The 12,500-nt window shown below is 34.1% G+C and overlaps 1 protein-coding gene across 4 annotated transcripts in view; it reads right to left on the bottom strand.

Moving 5' to 3' along the window:
* LOC135112003 (uncharacterized) overlaps nt 1-12,500 on the bottom strand; it is a 123,478-nt gene that overhangs the window by 71,235 nt on the left and 39,743 nt on the right. For all 4 annotated transcript variants that reach the window (XM_064025815.1, XM_064025825.1, XM_064025794.1 and 1 more), the window contains exon 2: nt 3,557-3,638. The gene's annotated coding sequence lies outside the window, so the exon portion shown is untranslated. The remainder of the gene's footprint in view (nt 1-3,556; nt 3,639-12,500) is intronic.

Here is a 12,500-nt window from a genome sequence, read left to right as displayed (position 1 = left end):
GGATATAAATACAGAGTGGACAGTACATTGGTGGACGGATGCATTTCTTGGAGATGTACCAACAAGAAATGTAAAGGTAGACTTAGAACAGACAACACAGTGACTGCCATTGTTCCAGTTGATTTGGAGCATAACCATGAAAAAGAAGAAAGAAAACTTGAAAGACAACAACTACGTGCACAGGTGAAACGGAAGGCGACTGACGACATGACGGCAAGGCCATCTAAGCTCATTAGAACGGAGTTGCATACATTTCCTGAAAATGAGCTAGAATCAGGTGATCTAAGATCTATAGCACAATCATTATACCGAGAAAGACGGAAAGCGTCCTAAGTAAGCCTAAGTAAGGATTACAAGGACACCAACAGTGATATAGGCCAGTGGCTGAAATTATCATTTGGTCTACATTTCATTGACCCAACAGATGTAGAAGATTGCTTTGTCGAGGAAGTAATGACAGAGGCACCTCAAGATGAAAGATGTATTCGCTTTGCAGACTATCTGGTTGATAATTATGTAACAGCAGAGTCAAGATATCCCCCAGTGCTGTGGGCTGAAATCCCCTCAAATACAAAGCGTACGAACAATGTTGCCGAATCTTTTCATGCTCATTTCAATGAGCAATTTTATGCATCCCACCCATCTATATTTGTATTCATGGATGTACTAGGAAAGCTCCAGACTGCTACTTATGTTAAGATCAAGAGTGTCGGTAAACCAGCAAGTATGCGGAAAGTTGATCGAGACAGGACAGAGTATGCCGTGACACAGTACAACAAATTTATCTCTGGGCAAATAAATCGACGCAATTATATGAAGGCCTTGGGAAACAGATTCACAGCAAGAACAAACGTGTAACTGAGTTTTTATGGAAGAGGAGAAGTGTTTTTATAAAGGATTGCAAGGTGTATGACGAATGTTTTATGACATAAACTGGTTTTATGGACACATATTTTTTATACAGTTTCTATAAAATTTTTTAAAGTTTTATAAAGGACTGCAAGGACAAGCCTGTACTAAGGTGCAAGAAGAATATACTTAAAAGGTCAATCCTATACTTAATTAACAAATATACAATTTTTCCTACAACAGGTGAACGATCGTTATTGAACGTATAAACAATCTGACTTAGAGGTGAGTGATAAAACGCGCTTTTGACTTGATATTCTAACGCGCTTTTGATAGCAATATATCAGCAACGTTTTCCGCGCTTTTGATATGCCAATCCGCGCTTTCGTAAAACGCCGATCGTTACCCTCACCCCAAACGTTCCGCGCACTTTGATCAATATAAAATTAAATATAACAATGCCTAACATATCCATTCTTTTCACGCCAAATGTGTGTATTATATCTTTTCTTTCTTGTTTCTTGAGTTGAATGACCCCCCTTTTTTTTATATTTAACACCATTACAGGGACCTTAAGAAACCTACGTAATGTATTAGAGAAAAAAATGAGACAATACATTCGCAATCAGCCAAGTGATTCCTTCAAGTAGTGAGTTCTGCGCCTTTACCTGCAGCACTGTATAGCTGTTGAGCCAACTTCCAGCGCGGCCATTGTAAATCATAGACATAAATTTTCGATTAATTTACGTTTATCCGATAAGTTCCTCATTTTTTTTAAAGTTAAGTCTCGCGTGATTCTTCCGTATGATCTCAATCCGTCTGGTGTAATTTTCAGCCATTACTTTAACATTTAGCACCCGGTAGGATTATATGTACGAAAAACTTGCATGTTGCGTTCGTGGAAGAGGAAACGGTGAGCCATCCTATCTTATTGTGGTCTGGCCGTCCCTCCTGCAGGGGGGAGAGAGTCAGTGGCCAGGCACGCGACGAGAACGAGAGAGAGAGAGAGAGAGAGAGAGAGAGAGAGAGAGAGAGAGAGAGAGAGAGAGAGAGAGAGAGAGAGAGTATCATGAGGAAGAAGAACCACTAGACCACAGAAGCCTTGCTGTACGTGGGCCAATGAACATATTCACAATAAACACTATCATTACTTCTGGTCAGGACAAATGGAGCGGCAAGAACGTAATGAACTGTGTTGGCTGTGCATGGAGGCAACCACTGGCGATGGAACGTACCACACACACACACACACACACACACACACACACACACACACACACACAACAATGGCTTTATTTAGACCAGTCCAGAGAGGCGTCATTCCCTTAAGCCTGAGAGCAGAAACTCACAGGGTTGTGCGTTAAAAGGTGTAAATATTAAAGTTTTTTGTGTAGTTTTCCACGTAGATATACAAGTGTAATATCAGACTGAGAAGTTCACCGTTACCTTTGTGTATCTAACACTGTGTTGTGCCTGTGTCTGTTGTGAAAGGCTTTTAAAGGGATTATATACAGCTTAAAAAGATTTGTGCGTAGGTAGGTAGAAAGGTAGATAGGGTGATGGATGAATATATTGATAGATAGATAGATAGATAGATAGATGGTCAATATATAGATCGACTGGTATGTGGATAAAATAATTAGTACATAGGTAAGTGGATAGTTAGATAGAAAGATAGTACAGATAATAAATAAACAAGCAGACAGAAACAAAGACAGACAGATAAGTACACAAACAATACATTCATATATATATATATATATATATATATATATATATATATATATATATATATATATATATATATATATATATATATATATATATATATATATATATATATATATATATATATATATATATATATATATATATATATATATATATATATATATAACATACACACATACATACATAAAGTAATGATTGTCATACCCGCAGCATGAGTAGCATCATGCCTTCTCCCCCATTCACTATCCTCAGCACATTCCGCGCCATCAGATTCCCGGCACTGGTCATATCACGTTACCTGCATCGTGCGCCATTCATTTAATTAAGTGTGAACGTGATGCCTCAGGTCAGGTCAAGTTATTGAGCAAAAAAATATATATATGCACACAGACACTCACCCATGCAAAAAAAAAAAAAAAAAAATCTCTTGGGACTTAATTTCGTTTAGTGACTGTTAACATTTTACTAAAATGAACGTGCAGCCTCCATAAAATATTGTGGTACGTGACACAGCTATATTTGACTTTACTTCCACTGAAAGGAAAATGGTAAGGAAAATACAAAGGCATATGAAGAAGATGGGAAACTACGATGACAAAAAGAGAATAGAATAGATGGGAAACAGATAAAACACAAAGAAAACAGACCAAAAGTAAAAGGATAAAAAGGATATATAGAAAATAAAAGAGAAAGACGAAACCAAAAATGAAAAGAATAGAAGGGAGACAGATTTAAAAAAAAAAACTGAGACATAACAGAAAAAATCGATAAAACACACGGATTAAAAAAAAGAAAACATACTAAAAAAAAAAAGGAATGCACAGGAAATAGAGATAAAAACGAAAACAACCCAGTGATACGAATAGTGACATGCAGTGATTAAAACTTGCCCTCTTCCTATTCTCCTGCACCTCTCCTGACCTGGTTTTTCTCGACACTGCAGTAAAACAATAAAAGGTGTATCGGTTTACCTTACCTGAGTGTCAATATGGCCGGCAGGGAGAGAGAAAGAGAGAGCGAGGCGAGTATATGGCGGTGGTGCTGGAGGCAGGAGTTACCTGTGGGAGAGAAATATATTGTGTTAGAGGGAAGTGAGAAGGGAAAGGTATAACTGAAGTAGGGCGGGTCAGGAGGTGATAAAGACACCACAGAAGGGAATGTAATGCTATTGGGGGTGTGGATAAGTATCAATGATTGCAAAGAAAGCTGAGAATGTACATAAAAGGTGATAATAATGAAGAAAGAGTTATATTTATTATCATCATCATATTAGAGATAATGATGATGATGATAATGATGATGATGACGATAATGATGATGATGATGATAATAATAATAATAATAATAATAATAATAATAATAATAATAATAATAATAATAACAATAATGATAATAATAATAATAAATCAGCAGTGCATTTCCTGTTACAATGATGCACCTCATTTATGATCATTACGTTCATTATTTCCCTAAAACAGCAAACACAGAGCTACATTCTTCTCTCATTAATGAACAGCTTAACTCTTCACAAACCTCACCTCCTCAGGCAGGCTTCTCTTCTTCCCTTTTCCTCCACTTCCCTCGCTCCCCATTGCTACATTTCCAGTACACCATTACCTCTTCATTAATTTCCTCTGATCTACTTCCCCCCTTTTTGTTTTTCTGTACATTTTTCTCGCAGCGGCAGCCTTGTTTTCATTACGTATACAAATATGAAAAAAAAAAAAATGTCTGCCACACAATCGTCTGTATTTGAGTAATGGAAAGCTACACATTATTCCCTTCCGTGTTACAATTACATTTACACGCACTAATAGTTTTCAGGGCTCTTCTAACGAACTGAATCATTTGCTCCTACTCTTTCATCTTTTTTGACATGTTTATACATTAAGTGGTGATGAAGTTACGTATATATTTTTTTTCCATTTCAGGTTGGTAGAAAGTTTTCCTCCTTCAGAATATTATTAGTAGTATTGTAACAAACGCTAAACTACAATTGATAAATAACATACGAGAGACTGTCAAGATATTAATTGGATTTTCCCTTCCGTGTGTGTGTGTGTGTGTGTGTGTGTGTGTGTGTGTGAGTGTGAGTGTGTGTGTGTGTGTGTGTGTGTGTGTGTGTGTGTGCTCACCCGCGTAGTTATGATCTCCGGAATACGAAGAAAAAAGGCAACTAACCGCGTGTTGTTTTTCGAGTCAAAATGTTTGTGTTCAGATGCAATAAGACGCGTCCCTTGTAACAGCGGTTTGGTTTCGTTGTTGGTGTTATTGTTGCTGTTGTCGTCGTCGTGGCATTAAGACGAGACCACCTCCATCCTCTATCCCCCCTCTCTCTCTCTCTCTCTCTCTCTCTCTCTCTCTCTCTCTGATTGCCGTGTCCATTCAAGTCCATTAGATAGTCAGTTCACTCTAATCAGAAGCTTAGGATATTGAAAGTGATGGTTTTTAGTTGGTTTACTTTATTAATAAGAAAAAAATGGCAGCATATTTGTCTTCCACTACAGTACAATCATATAAAAAATTACTAATGGTATAGATTGTATAAATGTTAGTTTTTTTTTTTTTTTTTTTTAGTAGCAGCACATGTATATACACAAGGCAACTTGTTTATAAGTGGCTAAAGTTGCCTTTTTTTCACATTTCTTTTGTCATCATTATTTTTGTGGGTTGCACTCACACACTTGATCCTCAATGTGTTCAATTCATAGATTTCATAAGTTACTATTTGTAACTTATGAAATCTATGAAATTTTTTTTTATTTTCCATCATTTTTTCATTTTTTTCTGATTTTCTGATTTCATTTCAATTTAGTTTTTGAGTGGAGTATCTCTCAGTTGTCTCTTCGTTAAGAGATGCAGTTTTGCATTTTTTTTTTAAGATTTTTTACTTTTTTTGTCATTTTCTGGATTTTACGCACAATGTTTTTTTTTTTTTTCATTACGTTGTTTTTTTTTCTACCTTTTTGTCATCATTTATTATCCGTTATAATTATTTTCTGGGTTATGACTTTATTTTGTTATTTATATTTCGTTATTTCATTTTATTTTTTTTTTTGCCATTTTAATTTTTATTATTTTCAGCTTTTTTCCTTTTTTCTTATTTTTTTTGTCATTTCCTGGCTTTTTTTTTACTTTTTCTTTATGCTTCTTCATTCACTAAGATTTTTTATTTATTACTATTTTCTTTTAATATTTTTTTCTGACTTTTTTACCATTTTTTGGCTTTATTTTTTTTGTCATTATTTCCTAGCTTTTATACTTTTCTTTGTCACTATTTTCTAGATTTTTAATTATTTGTTATAGAAATTTTCATTTTTTTTTACTTCTTATTCATATTCATTATTTTAGTGTTTTGTAGTTGTTTTATGTTTTTTGTTACTATTTTTCTTATATTTTCTCTTTTTTGTAATTCTTTTTTTCTTTTTTTTTTCTTTTTTGTCACAATTTTCTGGCTCTTTACTTTTTATTACTTTTTCTTCTTATACTTACAATTTGCTTTTTTTTTACTATTTTATTTTCATTATTTTAATCTTTTGTAATTCTTTTATGTTTTTTTTTTTCTTACTCTTCTGCTTATCTTTCTTATTTTATTATAATTATTTCTTTTTTTTTTTACTTTTCTCATGTTTGTTATTATTTTGTCTTCACTTTCTCATTTTTTTGTGGAATATTTTTTACATTTTTTGTCATTATTTTCTTCCATTTTCACTCATCACTTTTGTCACTTTTTGTCCCTTTCGTCATTTTTTTATATTTTTGTCATATTTTTTTACTTTATCAATATTTTAAGCTTTTTTACTTTTTTTTTTTTGTCATTTTCTGCCTTTTTATTTTTTAGTCATTCTGTTCTGAGTTTTTAGTTTTTGTAATTATTTTCACTTTTTTACTTTTTTGTCATTATCTTGTGGGTTTTTTCTATTTTTGTCGCTATTTTTCACTTTTTGTCGCTATTTTGTTTAGTTTCCTTTCTTGTCAAAATTTTATTTTTTTTAACTTTTTTGTCATTATTTATCTTTTTTTTCATTTTTGTCATTTATTTTTTTTGTTCTAATTATTTTCTGGATTTCCACTTTTGTCATTTTTTATTGATGTTTTGTCATTACTTTTTGGTTTATTTTACTTTTTTGCTATTATTTTCATTTTTTGTCATTATTATTATTTTTTACTTTTTTTCATTGTTATTTTTTATTATTTTCTTTTTTTACTATTTTCATTATTTTTTTTACTTTTTTATTATTATTTTTTTTATTATTTTCTTTTTTTTACTTTTCTTCATTATTTTTTTATCATTTTCTCTTAGTTTTTCATTATTATTTTTTTTACTTTTTTCATTATTATTATTTTTTTACTTTTCATTATTATTTTTTTAACCTTTTTTCATTATTATAATTTTTTTTATACTTTTTTCATTATTATTTTTACTTTTTTTCATTTTTTTTTGTTTTCTGTTATTTTTTTACTTTTTTGTTTTATTATTTTTTTTTTACTTTTCATCATTATTTTAGAGTTTTTAATTATCCTTACTATTTTTTTTCATTATTTTCAGCTTTTTTTTTTTATTTTAGTCAATGGTTTCTTGTCATCATTTTCTGCTTTTATTTTTTTTTCACAACTTTCTGGCTTTTTTCAAAATTGTTTTCTCAATATTTTCTGACTTATTTTTTTATCATTATTTTATGGCTTTTTTTTTTACTTTGATGTCTTTCTTTCTTTCTTTTTTATATTTTTTTCTCACTATTTTTTCATTATTTTTATTTTTATTACTTTTGTTATTTTCTGGATTTTTTTTACTTATCTTCCTTTTCCTCATTATTATTATTTTTTTTTACTTTTTCGGTATTATTTTCTGTTTCTGGTCACCATTTTTTGGCTTTCTTATATTTTTAATTACTTGCCATAATATTCTGCCTTCTTTACTTCAACATTATTTCCATAATTTTGTAAACTTTTTTTTTTATTTTAGGTCATTTTTGTTTCATTTTCTTTTTTCACATTTTTTTTTATCTTGTCATTTTTTTTTACTTTTCCCATTATGATTTTTTTTTTCTTTTTCTCATAATTTTGTGGCTTCCTCTCAGAATCTAGTTTTTCGGTGGTGAGTCACGTGATTACATCATTAAAAGATACTATTTTTTTTCCTTTTTTTTCAATGTTTTCCGTTTTCCAAACGCAGTCTTCTTTCTCAGTGGACTAATAATTAAGTCAGACTTCTTAAGTTACGGTACAGTATTTTGTCTGTTTTTTAATCTTTTTTATTATTATTTTTCCTTACTTCTTTTTTTCTCAGTGGAGAGTCACTTAATTAATTTGTTTCCTCGTTAAGATTTTTTTTTCTATTTTTTCCTTGTTTTTATTTGTGCCATTGTTCTCTTGTTTCCTCTCACTGTTAATAGCCGTATTTCACCAGTTTTCCTCCCACTATCAATGGCTGTTTCACCAATACTGGATAGAATTTTTCTTTTCTTTGTTTTTTGTCGTTGTTTTGGTTTTCACAATCTTGATCCTCAGCAAGTTAACATTCAAATCGTAGCATTCTAAAATAACTTGTGTAAAGATTTCTTTGGTGGATTTGTATCTTTATATTTTGTCATCGTTTTCTGATTTGCTCTCACTCAAAATATTTAGGCATCTTATTTAATGAAGATACTTTAATTACTTTTTTTTCTATTAATTTCTGGTTTCAACCGCGGATTGACAGTCGATTAATATACTTCATAGGTTATGAGAGCAAAGACTTTCTTGTTACTTTTTTTTTACTTTATCTTTTTTATCTTTTAATTTCTTTTACGTCATTATTTTTCATTTAGTGTCACGAATGTTCTTGTTCCTCGCTGAAGAATCACTCAGTTGTTTCGTTAATAACAGATAGATTAATATTTATTTTTTTCTTTGCAAATTTTAAGCGCTTTATTTTTTTTGTCATTAATTTCTGGATTTCACTCACCACCTTGTTCCTCAGTGGAATCACTTAGTGTTCTTGCTCCTTAATTAATGGATGAAAAACTTTTCTTTTTGGTCTAATTTCGGGTTTCGATTGACAAGCATGTTCCTCAGTAAAGACTCAGTGCTTAGGCTTCTTAATCCATAGTTAGAAAGCTTACTTTTTGTACTTTTTTTTTTCCAATTTTCTCGGTTGCACTGACTAGGATGGTCCTCAGTGCGAGTGACTCAGTGTTTAGCGGCTTGCGACCCGTGATGGAGGCTCTGCGCACTAGTCCGCCCTTTCTTCTGTTTCTGTGAACGCAGCCGAGCCTTAAGGGCAGCCACCTCTCGGGCCCATTTCACTCGCGCGGGGCCTGAGGGTGGCGGCTGTGATTCCAGTAACTTCAAATCCAGATCAGGTTTATAATCAGTAGGTAGGCTGTAATGGGTGTCGATCTTACAGCGGACGGATTTCAGATTTATTTTGTTGTAGCGCTTTTTCTTCTCTCCTGACATTTGATTGTTTCTTTTCAGCTGGCGGACATAACGGTAATGGCTACACGAGAACGTCTTCTTTCTTAACTCCAGTTCCTTCTTTACCTTCATTCTCGCCGTCATGTTCTTCACCGGTGTTGGTGGGGAGGCCTTCCACCACCTCCACTTGCTGCTTACATTGGCCATCGCGGTGTTCTTGTGGCGGCAAGTCATTACCTTCTTTTTCAAATGTTGATCCTTCCCTATATTCTTCCGCGTCGTCATTTTTTCCACCGGTGATGTTGTCTTCACATTGCCAAGCGACACACTCTCTCTCTTCTTTCTTAAAAGCACTGCTTTCCGTATCTTCTCTCTCCTTGTACTGTTCTTCACGATGACTTTGGTTAAAGACAAAAGTTTGGTTATAGAGGGAAGGTTAACTTTCTCAATAACGTCTTGTTTCTCAGCTTCCTTCTCAAAATTCTGTCCCTCTTTAATTTCCTTATCTGCAATGTCCTTCTCAGGAGAGGTACTTTTCACATCTTCAACAACCACTTCCTTCTTTCCAGTGTCATGCGCATCATAGTCTTCCGAAACACTAGTCTCCTTTCCTTCAAGAGTATTAGCTTCCTCGCCTTCATGATATTCATCGTCTTTTTCCTGAACTAGCTGCATTTCACTAATTTTTGCTGGTTTCATTTCCTTCTCGGTAACTTTTTGTTTCTCAGTATCTTCTTTCTCTTCCTCATCTGTCTTCTCTGTTTTTGTAGGGACGCTTTCCACATCTTCGGTGTCTCCTTCAGTCTCTTCAGACTCATTTTTATCATATTCTTCCCAAACTGCGCTCTTCTCTTCTGCTGGATTCTTTTGGACACTTTCCGCGTTTTCATTATGTTTTTCGTGAACTAGCTGTACTTCACTCATTGTTCCTGATTCTTTCTTCATCTCTGTATGGTTTTGTTCCTCTGTATCTTCTTTGACTTTCTTATCAGTGGTATTTTCATCAGCATTATTCTTTTTCTCGAATGGAATGTCTTTCTTGTGTATTTCCTGAACCTGAACGATCTGTTTTTCTTTGTTTGTTTCTTTAGGCTTCATAGACGCCTGCTTATCGCGACGGACGGTACGAGGTGCGCTGCGCTGCTGTTGGCGTGCAGCAGGAGCGTCTTTGTTGAATGACCGCACGTTCTTGGTTTGCATGGGGATTACTGGCGGCAACTTTACAATTTCTGGAGTTGTTATGATGTTAACGGGTTTATCTTTCTTCTTAAAACTGTTGAACAAGGAAGTCGCGTAGTCGATCTTTACTTGGTTTTCGTCATCCCCGCGTTTAGCGCACTCGTACTTATCGTTCTCTTGTAACGGCTTATTTTTCTGTTTCTCAGCGGCATCGGTCTCGTCGCCGCCTGAAGCCGCTTGGTCCTTTTGAACAATTTTGAAGCTGGTTTCCGTGACATAAAGAACGAACTTTTCTGAATTTCGGTTCTCCATCTCTTGAAGGAAGGTTGCCAGGCGGCCAAAGAGGACAACCTTCTTTCCGCGCCGCTGCTTGATGGAGACCTTGACGGCCGTCTTGCCTGGCGTCCAGTATTCGCGGAAAACCATGCCGTCCATGTACATCACAGTCTCCAGAGACGTGTACTTCTGGAGACTGGGTTCTTCTTTGTGCGGTTTGAAAAAGAATTTGGCTACCTTAGTGAAGCGAGGCCCTCGTGGCCAGCAACAGCAGAAGAAAGATTTCGCGTCGGGATCTCCCACCGATACTTTGACAGTGCGTGGGGGGCCGCGGAGAATGTCGCCATTCTCCACGACACACTCCCCACGCATGTATGTGCTGAAGGAGCGTCTACCATCCATCCTGTCTCCTGTCATCTGACAGACTGAATGTCCCACTAGGGTACACTAGTATTTAGGATACCTGAGGTGCTTGGAAAATGCTTCACACTGGAGAGTTTGGAGTTGTGAAGCAATGCACACAGTGTTGCCGCCTTGCAGAGCACCGTCTTTAGGGTTCACAGGCAGGGAAGCACGTGCACCACGGATAGGGTGTTGGGGCTCGGGAGGTGGTCCCTCGCTGGCAACTGTGATCGGGCGAGACCAATAGGAAACTTGCGCTGCATTGCAACAGCCAATCACAAACCACCTTTTATTATTATTATTATTATTATTATTATTATTATTATTATTATTATTATTATTATATAATAATAATAATAATAATAATAATAATAATAATAATAATAATAATAATAATAATAATAATAATTATTATGATTATTATTATTACTTTTATCATTATTATTATCATTAATGTTACTACTATTACTACTACTACTACTACTACTACTACTACTACTACTACTACTACTACTGCTAGTACTACAACTATTGTTCATACTACTACTACTTCTGCTAGTACTACTACTGCTACTACTACTACTACTACTTCTGCTAGTACTACTACTATTATTACTACTACTACTACTACTACTAATACTAATACTAATACTGCTACTACTACTGGTGCTGTTGCTGTTAGTATTACTACTACTATTACTTCTACTTTTAGTATTACTCTTGCTACTACTACTACTACTACTACTATTACTACTACTACTACTACTATTAGCACTACTACTACTACTACTACTACTACTACTACTACTACTACTACTACTACTGCTACTACTTTCAATAATAATGATAATAATAATAATAATAATAATAATAATAATAATAATAATAGTAGTAGTAGTAGTAGTAGTAATAGTAATATTATTATTATTATTATTATTATTATTATTATTATTATTATTATTATTATTAGTAGTAGTAGTAGTAGTAGTAGTAGTAGTAGTAGTAGTAGTTGTAGTTGTAGTTGTTGATGTAATAATAGTTAGTTATAATAATAAATCTCGTATGGATAATACAGGTTTTTAAACTAATAAACTTTTCAGAGAGAGAGAGAGAGAGAGAGAGAGAGAGAGAGACGCATCGGGACACCTGCAGGAAAGGGAGAGAAAAATGACAGGTGAGTTTTAACAGAAAATAAATGGGGAGGAGCGACGTGAGGATTGAAAATGTGAGTCCTTGAGTGTAATGACCGTGGGAGGATTCTATTTGTTAAGGTTTGATTATATGCTTGGCTTCCTTTTATTTATTTTGACGAATTTACTTCATGTTAGATACTTAACTGCCATTGTGATTTATAATTATGCGAGTGTGTGTTCGAGAAGCGTATATTAAATGATACTGCTGTGTGTGTGTGTGTGTGTGTGTGTGTGTGTGTGTGTGTGTGTGTGTGTGTATGTGTGTGTGTGTGTGTGTGTGTGTGTGTGTGTGTGTGTGTGTGTGTGTGTGTGTGTGTGTGTGTGTGTGTGTGTGTGTGTGGAGTTAGTGATGTGCATGAACCACACTTTTCATCCCTGTTATGAATTCATGGTCATTTAGAGTAATTTGCTTTATCACAATGCAAATGTCACACAATCTACACACACCTGCATACATCACACACGACCCGC

The sequence above is a fragment of the Scylla paramamosain genome, chromosome 2, assembly GCF_035594125.1.
Source record: "Scylla paramamosain isolate STU-SP2022 chromosome 2, ASM3559412v1, whole genome shotgun sequence".
Classification (NCBI taxonomy): Eukaryota; Metazoa; Arthropoda; class Malacostraca; order Decapoda; family Portunidae; genus Scylla; species Scylla paramamosain.
Note: the sequence above shows the minus strand (reverse complement) of the source record. Positions and strands in the feature narration are given on the sequence as shown.